Here is a 9,921-nt window from a genome sequence, read left to right on the forward strand (position 1 = left end):
CCCGGAGGGAATGTGGGGTGGGAGCCTTTATCCGTGATGGGCCAGGTCTCCGGCGGCTCCGTGACAGCTGGGCTGCAGCCTGGCGAGCGCAAGTCGGCGCGGCCCAGGGCCTGATGGACAGACCTGCAAGGGGGAGGGCGCCCCATGAGGCCGGGGGCTCCCCAAGAGCAGGAGCCCATGGCCCAGGTGTGGGCGCGCCGAGCAGCCTCGGAGCTGAGACCAGAGACACACTCGTCCATGTGGTCTGGGGCGCAGACCCCCCTCATTCAGACGCTCCTGCGGACGCACGCGGTGGGCAGGGCCTGCGCGAAGGGGGACAGGGCGCCCGGCAGAGTCGTGGGGTGCAGGCCCGTGGGGGCCTCACGTGTTGGCCGCTGGCAGGAGGTAAAACCGCAGCTGTGCAGCGACACTTCGTGGCTCCCGCTCCCCAAGGGCCCGAGCAGGGGGCGGGGGTCCCCCCAGAGGCGAGCACCTGCGTGTCCACAGCAGCCCCCACGGCGGCCGGAGCGCGGGAGCTGCAGGGAAACGGCGCGTGGCGCACACGCTGGACGCAGCCTGGCCAGGGAGGGACGACGCCTGCCTCGAGACGAGGGCCCGAGCCCAGCGAGGGGACCCGGTGCCCGCGGGAGCGGGCGCCCGGCCGCCTGGGGTCGGGGGAGTGGACGCTGGGCCGGGGAGGCGGAGGCAGCTCCTCCAAGGACAGGGCGCCGACCCCGGCAGGCCACGCGCAAAGGGCGGGAGGCGCCCGAGGCGCCCAGGGGCTCCTGTCTGGGGCCCCCGGGACCCCGCGTGAGGACAGGGCGGGTGCAGGGCCTCCTCCGGCAGACACAGGCGGGTCCCCGCAGCAGGACGCCAGCCCCCCCTGCGGAGAGGCGCGGGAGGAGGGAGCTCAGCTCTCCCCAGCATTGGGCGGGGCTGGCCCAGGGTCCACGGCCCAGGGGGTCCACTGGCCTCGGCTTTCCTCCCGGATCCTGCTTCTGACCGCGCCTGAGCCCCCTGGGCAGAGGGTGGCCTGGGGCGGGAGCCGCAGACACCCCAGGGCCTGGTGCAGCGGGGCCAGGGTGAGGGGCCTCCCCGTCAGTCTGGGCCCTTCTGGGAAGGCGGGCAGCGCCCTGGAGTGAGGGCACCTCGCGGCGGACACCCGGACACTGGAGGGAACAGGGCACACGGGGCCCTGAGGACCCTGCCCCACCCCGGAGCCCACAGGCCCTGCTCCTTTGCCTCCTGGGCCCTGGGGGAGCCCCTGCCCTGAGGACCCCAACGGGGGTGTATTCTGCTTTCTGGTTTCCTGCCGAGCGGCAGTGCCGCGGCTGCCACCTGGGGCGGGCTTGTCTGCTGTGTTCAGGGGGCCCCTGGTGCGGAAGGGCCCCCCGGGCTGGTTCTGGGCGTCCGCCTGCCTCCAGCCTCACCCACCGTGGGGGGCCGGCCTCCGGGCCCAGATGTGGCGGCTCATGGCGCGGGGATGGGGGTGGGGGACTCGGGCGCCTCCACGAGCCCCCAGTTTCTCCTGGGGCAGGGCTCTCAGGCCGGGGGGGAGGGGGCGTCAGGACCACGTGCACCCCCCACCCCCAGGAGCTCCCAGCCTGGAGGGAGAAGCATGAAAACACGTGTGAGGGGAGGACTGAGGGGGCCCGGGACCTCAGGCGGGTCTAACCCCCGTCTCTGCACCCCGCGAGTGTGTGCTGGGGCGCCCGGGGCCTTGGACAGAGGAGGGGGGCCGGCAGGCAGCCTGTGGGGCTGCGGGAGGCGGAGGAGGGCGGAGGAGGAGGGAGAAGAGCTGGCGGCTGCAGACACCTGGCGCCCAGGAGCAGGAGCAGGAGGGCGGCCGCCTGGGGGCACCTCACCCGACTGCAGCTCAGCCCAGAGTCTGCCGCCCCCGTGGGGCACGCCTGGAGATCCTGCGACAAAGAGCAGCCGCGGGCAGACGCCCCCGCCGCAGGGGCAGCCTCCATCGTCCCCGCTGAGGCCCGGCACCGAGACGGAGCTGCGCGGGGCCTGCTGGGCCGGGGGCCGGGGCTGCGAGCGGGCTCGCCCCGACCATGGGCCCTCTCTCACTGCACCCCTCCAAATGAGAGCGAGAGGGGGCAGCGCCCCAGTCTCCCAGCAGGGCAGCGGGTGAAGGGTGACCGGCGCCCCAGGGGCCGGCCGGTGCGGGCGGAGGGGTGGGGACAGGCCTGCGGCGCCCTCTGGACGGCGCTGGCCCCGGCCCCGGCAGGCAGGGAGGTCTGCCTCCACCACAACAACCTGATTTTCCAGCTCCTGGGGAGCGGCCTGACCCGGAGCCGTCGCCGGAGCCCAGGCCCACGGCCTCTCAGTCACTGCCCGGGGGCCACGCAGGCCCTGGAGGACCCGCCTAGTCCCCGTGACCCAGCGCTGGCCATCGGGTTCCGGGTGGCAGGGCAGACGTCGGGGTCCTCTGCTGTCTCGGGGAGTGAGGCCGACTTCGCGGGTCCTCAGAAGGAATGTCCACTCTGTCCTCGTGGACGGCGGAGCCAGGGCTGCATGGGGGCGGCCGTCACCCCCACTTCAGCCCACAGCCTTCCTGCCCAGTACCCCTGCCCAGCTGGTCCCCAGAGCCCCTGGCTGCATGACACTCCGGTCCCCATCCCTCACCCGCTCAGCCACCCTCTGAGGGCACCGCCAAGTGGGTGTTATCCCCACCTGCCCCCCTCCACGGCCCGAGCAGGTGAGCGTCCCGTGTCTGAAATCTCTGCCAGGTCTAAGTGCTGCGAAGGGACGGAGGGCACAGGTGCCGCTGCCAGGAGGGGGGTCCCCACGGCCAGACCCTTCTGACCCCTCTGCCATGCAGGCACGTGCGGGCACGCGGGGCAGACGGCACGGCCCCTACGGGCAGGCTTGGACACCAGCAGTGACCAGGAGAGGATGCAGAGGCCGGGGGGAAGCGGGAGAGGTCACTCCCCCTGGAGGCCGGGCCGGGCCCCCTGACCCCGCAGAGCAGGTGCCGGCGGCTACAAGACACTCCTCCCGGAGGCCACGGCCCAAGCGCGAGGCTGCAGCTTCAGCTCTGGGAGACACGAGGCGCGTCCCGGAGCCTCGGCGCGCGCATGGCCCTGCACCAGCGCCCAGAGCAGGCTCCGCTCGAGGAAAGCTGGAGATGAGAACTCCCGTGACCGGGGCCTCCCTGGGCCGCAGGGGTCGGTCTCAGTCCCGTGAGGCTGTCACAGCCGCTGCAGCTCGAGTGCGACCCCCGGCCAGGGAGCTGCCCACTGGCGCGGCAGACCCGTCCTGTCCCCCGCGGCCCCCTCAGCCGTGGGTTTCGGTGGATCTGCCTGTCCTGCTCCCCACTCTGTCTCTGGGGAGTTCTCTCACCCCCTGCACCTCTGGCCTGCACCCCAGTTCTTGTATGCAGAAATAAATAAAAAATAAAAACACAACTCTTTTTTTTTTTTTTAAACATTTATTTATTTACACAAGAGCCAGGGCACAGGCCAGATGCGCGGGAGGGTGAGAGGACTCCCCAAGACAGAGCGGGGAGCAGACAGGCAGACGGGCCAAAGACACTGCTGAGGGGAGCAGCGGGGAGACAGGAGAGGCCTGCCGCGCCGTGTGGGACCCTCGCCGGCTGGGATCGAACGACGCTGCAGAGGCTGTGGACAGCTTCACGGCGCGGCGCTCAACCCACTGCGCCACCAGGGGAGGCCTAAAAAAACACAACGCTTGTGATTCAACAAACAGCACCGGGCGTGAGGAGAAGCCACGGTCAGGACAACGCACCGTGAAGCTGCGTTGGTGCCCAGCGGGCAGGCAGGGCGGAGGCGCCCCGAAAGCAGTTCCAGGCACGCGCACCACCCGCGCCCCCGAGACCCCGCGAGGGGCTGGAACTCGCTTCTGCCCCAGGTGTCTGGGCCGCCGTGCATGGGTGACTGCGCCGAGGGGCCGGGAGCGCAGGCGGCTGGGGGAGCTGCCTCACGGCTGGTGGGGAGGGGCGCAGGCATTGTGCTTGGGGCTCCCAGCGCCCCCGCCGCCCATGCCCTGACCAGGGCCCTCACGAGGGGGTGCGGCGCTGGCAGGGGGCGCGGGCTCCGCACCAGGCCCTCGGGCATGTTCCTCCAGGTGTGACATTCGCGGTGACAGAGCCTGAGACAAAGGGGCTGGTGTCCGGCAGACCTGGCACGGCTCCAGGAAAATGGAGCCGCCCCCAGCCTTTCCCAGAAGCCATGGCCCCTGGCCCCCCTGTGTCCTGGGCACTGCGGAGGCGCTGGTCCCGGGAGGGAGAGGGCGAACACGGGGGTGTGGGCACCCAAAGGCAGGCCCACGGGGGTTAGGCCGCCGCGCCCAGACTCCAGGTGGCGGTGGTGTCTGTCTCCAGGCGCTGCCCCGCCCTGCCCGGGGGCAGAGGTCCCAAACTTGAGCCCAGCGGCCAGCACCCTGGGGACAGCGGCAGGCGCCAGGGTCCCCAAGGAAGGACCGTGGACGCGGAGGCCCGCAGGCCAGGGCTGCTCCAGGGCGTGGGAGCCCCTGACTGGGCAGCCCCAGAAGGCCCCCTAGCGGGACCGGCCCACAGCCACCGGCCGGCGAGCAGGGCACATGGGGGTGCCAGAGACAGGCGGCCGCGGAGGCCACAGCAGGAGGACAAGCCTCAGGACATAAGAGAGAGGAGGAGGAGAAAGTGGGGCGCTGGGTCCCCCAGGAGTGCTGGGGCGCAGGGCGGGGCAGGGCTGGGGCAGCCTTGGAAGTCTGACCCCCAGTCCAGCCGCCTCTCTCCCCCAGGGTGGGCTCTGGGCCTGGTGCCTGCCCCCGTGCCGCGGCTCAGAGCCAGGAGGGGGCGAAGGCTGGCTCCGGGGCTGTGCCTTGGAACCGGAGGGGAACTGTGTGGGCAGATGGGCTCTGTGGGGCCAGCAGAGGGGTTGGGGGTTCCGGGAGTCCTGGGCACGGTCCCCCCACCTCCCTCTGGGTGGCAGCCCCTTTCTCAGAAAACCCTCAGAGGCTGTTCCTCCTGTGTTTCAGGAAATTTCTTTCCTCTCTGTCCCGTTTCTGGGCACAGCGGGGACCTCCCGGCCTGCTGTCCTGTCCCCTCGCGCAGGGGCCGGGCCCTGGGCGCCCCCCAGTCCCATTTGGGAGCAGCGGTGATTATTTCTGAAATAGGCTCCTGGATTTCTTGGGGTGAAAACCCCGTTTTCACCTACACCCATTTACTGTGACAGTCTCCTGTCAAGTCCACGGCCCCGTCCTCCAGCTCCTGCAGAGGGGCCTCCTGCCCCCCCAGTTCTGCCGAGTCTGCTCTTGGCGCCCCTTCCTGACCCTGGGCCAGGCCCAGGTGCCCCCCTTCAGGGCACCCACCGGGGCACAGCCCTGCTCCATGCGCCCTCTACCGCCAGGAGCCCCGCGGGGCACTCTCTGCCCCCGGGCCCGGACAGAGGCCGCTGTTCCCTCTCGGGCCTCTGTCTGGGTCTCTCTGCCCTCCGCGCGGGGCCTGTGGCCTCTGCTCCCCCTGGCCTGCCCGCCCCGGCCCCTGGCTCCCAGCCCGGCCTCCTGAGGTCCAGCACAGGTTGGGGGGGCCCTCGGCGCGGTCACGCTCCCCTCTGATTCGAGTCCCGCCCACCTTCGCCCTTTGCACTGCCCGGCTCGTGGGTCCTTCAGCGGCCCCTGCAGAGTCGGTTTTCCTGTTACTCTTTCTAGAACGGTCTGGGCTCAGAGGCTGATGCAGGGGCCCTTGGCAGGACTGAGGCTCCTGGTGCCTGCTGGTCAGGCTCTGTGGGCGCGTCCTCCGCCTGCCTCCACCTGCGCGGCCCTTCCCCAGGCCCAGCAGCCCGGTCACGCTTCCCGGGACCCGCCGCCAGGGGCGTCCTCGCCTCTGGGCCTCAGGGCAGTGTAACTAGCAATAAAATATAATTGCTAGCGCTGTGCACAGGTGTTTGAGGGAGGCTCGATTCCGTGGGATTCAATGACCACACCGTATTAAAGGAAGAAGGACTTATTGTGAGCCACACAGGTGATGCACAAGCAAAATTATAAACAGTGCCCCAAACCCGACCAAACTGGTAGTCATGCATACATCCTGTACAGTTTCCTCAGAAATCAGCATCACGGAGGCAAGAAGGCAGCACTCCGGAGACCAGCATGGGAGACATATCCACATCCACCAGCTGCGAGCAGCAGCAGCCAGGCGACCACTGTGTTTTTATCTCCCAAGGTCGGCTATGGCCAGTATCCAAGCCCAGGGATTCACGGTGGGCCGGCCACGTTCCTGTGCACGACGCCCCGGAGTTACATAACCACCCTATTTCTTGTGGTCCCGGACATCGCGAACAGTCGCATAACCAGCCCTAACTTTTGGCTCCTGGTCCCGGCGCTGGCCAGGCTCCCCGACCAGGGGGCCAAAAGGTGGTCGCACATCTTCCAATGTCCCCGGCAAAACGACATTAACACTTTATTTTCCTACAGGCAGACAGGACGCGGTGCCCCCGCTCTGCACCAGCACCCCCCAAGGCCGCTCCCGACCTGGGCCGCTGCCCGACCTGGCCACCCCCAGGACCCGTTGCAGCCGCCTTGGCTGACGTTTGGGGGCACAGCTGCCCCAGCCCAGGGTCCACATGTCCTCTCTGGTTGCCTGACACATTACAGGGTACGCTTGATTCCGTGGCCCGGCCAGCGTCGCACGTGGTGTAAGGCGGTGGGGAGCCTGGGGTGGGGGGGTCGGGCAGGGCCTCCAGGCGGCGTCCCGGGCAGGCTGGCAGGGGCCCTTGGCGCGTGGCTGAGCCCGGACCTCCGTCACCCCCACACAGCACGCCTGTGCTGGCTCTGGCCCGGCCCCCCCCAGCCGCCCCCGGTGCTCCCTGCGTGGCCGGCCTGGACCCACCCCAGGCCACCCCCCGGGCCTACCAGGAACTGGCCCCGGGACGCAGGGTCCTTCCTGTTGGCCCGGGGGAAGAAGGTCCCTTTTGTCCGGTGGAGGAAGCCACCCCAGGGCCCCGGAAGGGTCGCCGGATTCGGGGAAGCGCCTGGCTCGGGCCCCCGCCGGCCGCCTCCTATATAAGGCCCGGCCGGCCGCTCGGCCCCAGCTCCGGAGCTCCCGAGACCCGCCGCAGCCATGAAGTGCCTCCTGCTCGCCCTGGCCCTCGTGTGCGCCGTGCAGGCCACCGCCGTGCCCCAGGCCACGAAGGACCTGGACATCCAGAAGGTGGGCACTGCGTGGGGGCCGCAGGGCCGGCGGGGCTGCTGAGCCCCCTGTCAGGGACCCGCGCTCCCCGTCCTCGGGGCCCGTCGCTCTGTCCCCGAGCCCGGGGGGTCCTCGGTGAGGGGAGCTGGGCCCGCACCCCCGGGGGAAGGGGGCTGTGTCCCGTGGGGACCCCGCGGCCGGTGCCCGCCGGCAGGGAGGCCCCCGCGCTCACTGGCCGGGGCCGGGGGGTGCGAGCGCGGGCGGGGCCTCCGGCGTGGCTCAGGCGCGGCCCTCCGCAGCTGGCGGGCCCCTGGCACTCCACGGCCATGGCGGCCAGCGACATCGCCCTCCTGGACTCCAAGGACGCCCCGCTGCGGGTGTTCGTCAAGGAGCTGCGGCCCATCACCCCGAGCAGCCTGGAGATCACCCAGAGCAGATGGTGGGTGTCCCGGCCCGGCGGCCCGCGCCCCCAGGGGGGGCTGGGGGGCAGCTCCCGGCTCCCCAGACGCCCCGAGCCCGCCCCGCGCTCACGGAGACCCCGCTTCCAGGGAGAACGGCAAGTGCGTGGAGAAGAAGGTCCTGGCCACGAAAACCGCCGCCGCCGCCGAGTTCCAGATCAACAGTGAGGGCCCCGGGGCGGCGGGGGGCTCGCCGGGGACGAGGGGGCGGCCGGGGTCGGGGCACCGGCCCTGCCCACCAGCCGCCTGACCCTGGCCCTCTGCCGCGGAGCGGGCAGGGCCCCTGACCTGGTGGCACGGCCCAGGGCCGCGGGCCGAGGGGCCGGCCCGGGACGGAGGCGGGTGGTCGGCGGGAGCGGGGCCGGGCGGCCAACCCCCCGCCCCGGGGGAGCCGAGCCGGCCCTCACTTCGCCTGGCGCCCTTGCAGACCAGGACGCGACCAAGCTCTACGTGATGGACGCCACCCCCGAGACCATGGTCGTCTGCATGGAGGCCACCAAGGCGGCCCCCCAGAAGGATGTGGCCTGCCAGTACCTGGGTGCGCACCCCAGCTGCCTGGGGCCGCGGTCGGCCCGGTGGGCCGGGCGGGCTGGGGCCTGGGGCCGGGAGGGGCCGGGGGGCGGTGGCACGGGAGGGCGGGCGCAGCCCTGTGTGGCCGGAGCTGGGGCCAGCCTCTGCGGCGAGGCCCGTCCCTGCTGGCGGCCAGGCCGGGGCCTCTGAGCTCTAGGGCTGGGGACGCCCCGGGCCCCGGGCACGGTCCCGGGCCCTGCCCTGCCCCCCGGCTGCCCCCGCCAGAATCGGCCGGCCTGGGGCGCAGGGACCCTGCCGGCCAGCCCCGCCGCACCCCGGCTCCGTGCACGGCCCCGAGGCCCGGGCTGACCGGCCGCCCCCACAGCCAGGAAGCCCGACGCCAAGCAGGAGCCGGTCATGGAGAAGCTTTTCAGCAGCCTCAAGGGCCTGCCCATGAGCGTGTGGATGTACTTCAGCCCCGCCCAGGCGCAGGGTGAGCCGGGCGCCCCCCACGGCCCGCCCCGGGGTCTGGGGTGCGGCGCCCCGGGGGCCCTCGGGCCGAGGCTGACCGCCCCCTCCCCGCAGAGCACTGCTGGGTCTAGTGAGCTGTGCCGGACCCCTCAGAGCTGCCCCGAGGACGGACACCGAGGCCGTGCTGGACGCCCCGCGGACGCCCCGCACCCTCCGCTCTGAGCCCTCCCCCAGTTAGCAATAAAGTGACTCCCAGAGACACCCTCTCCTCGTCTTTCCTGGCCGCGTCGGGGTGCGGGCGATTCGGGGGTCACAGCTGGGCGTGAGGCCTGGGGTTGGGATCGGCACCACGTGCTCTGCTCCCCCTCCGGGGCAGGGTGACGCGGCCAATGACAGCCGGGCGGGCGGGGGGCAGGCGGGCGGGGTGTTGGGGGGGCGGGGGGGCGGGCAGCGAGGACGGGAAGGCAGCTGAGAGCTCCAGAGGCCCCAGACTCGAGGGGCGATCGTCCAGTAAGTTCACTCTGGTCAGCACCAACACGCGCGCAGGTCACCTCCCGGCAACCCGTGTCCGGCACACGCCGGCTGCTGGGAGGGGGCGCCGGGTCTGGGGACGCCGAGGCCCCACCCCAGGGCCTGGAAAGCTCCAAGTCGGAGCCGCTGGAAATGCAGCTGGAGCCCCGAGGGTCCCCTGGCAGAGGTTGGGGTCAGCCCTGGCAGCCCCTCTCCGCAGAGTGCGACTGTGTCTGGGTGACAGACTTGCGACCACCTCCCGGGGTGATGCACTATCGCCCCCTTGTCCCGGTACCAGGGGTGGGGGCTCCACAGTGGGGGCCAGACTCTGGGGTCTCCCTTAGCAGTTATGGAAGCCAGACTCGTGGTCTCAGCCTGCGCAGGCCTGTCCTGAGCATGTCCCGTGGGATATGTGTCCTATTGTGGGGCTCCATGCTGTCTTTTGGGGTTCAGGTGTGATTTGGAGGTGGAGAGACAGGTGTTGGGGAGCTTGGTGGTGCTGCATGACTGATGGGGTGTCCACCCCATCCCCACTGCTCCTCTTGGTCCATTTAAGTGACGTGTAAATCCCTCACCGGCCCCTCCCTCCGGCCCTCAGCCGGAGCCCGTGGGGTCCACACCCCGCAGACGCCTCTCTTGACCCTTCTCCACAAACTCTAACGAAGTCACATCATCTGAGTCTGAGCTCGTGTCAGGGCTGTGGGGGGGGCCTGGCACCAGGCTGGGCTGGGGAGACCCCGCTGGCCTGCGGGGTTCACCTCTGTAAGGAATTGAGAACAACAAGGCCCAAAGACCCCGTCAACCCCCCCGGGAGGCCCTGCCAGCGCAGGACCAGAGCTCCGTGGGGGCGGC

The sequence above is a fragment of the Talpa occidentalis genome, unplaced genomic scaffold, assembly GCF_014898055.3.
Source record: "Talpa occidentalis isolate TD23 unplaced genomic scaffold, MPIMG_talOcc4v2.1 talOcc4.7, whole genome shotgun sequence".
Classification (NCBI taxonomy): Eukaryota; Metazoa; Chordata; class Mammalia; order Eulipotyphla; family Talpidae; genus Talpa; species Talpa occidentalis.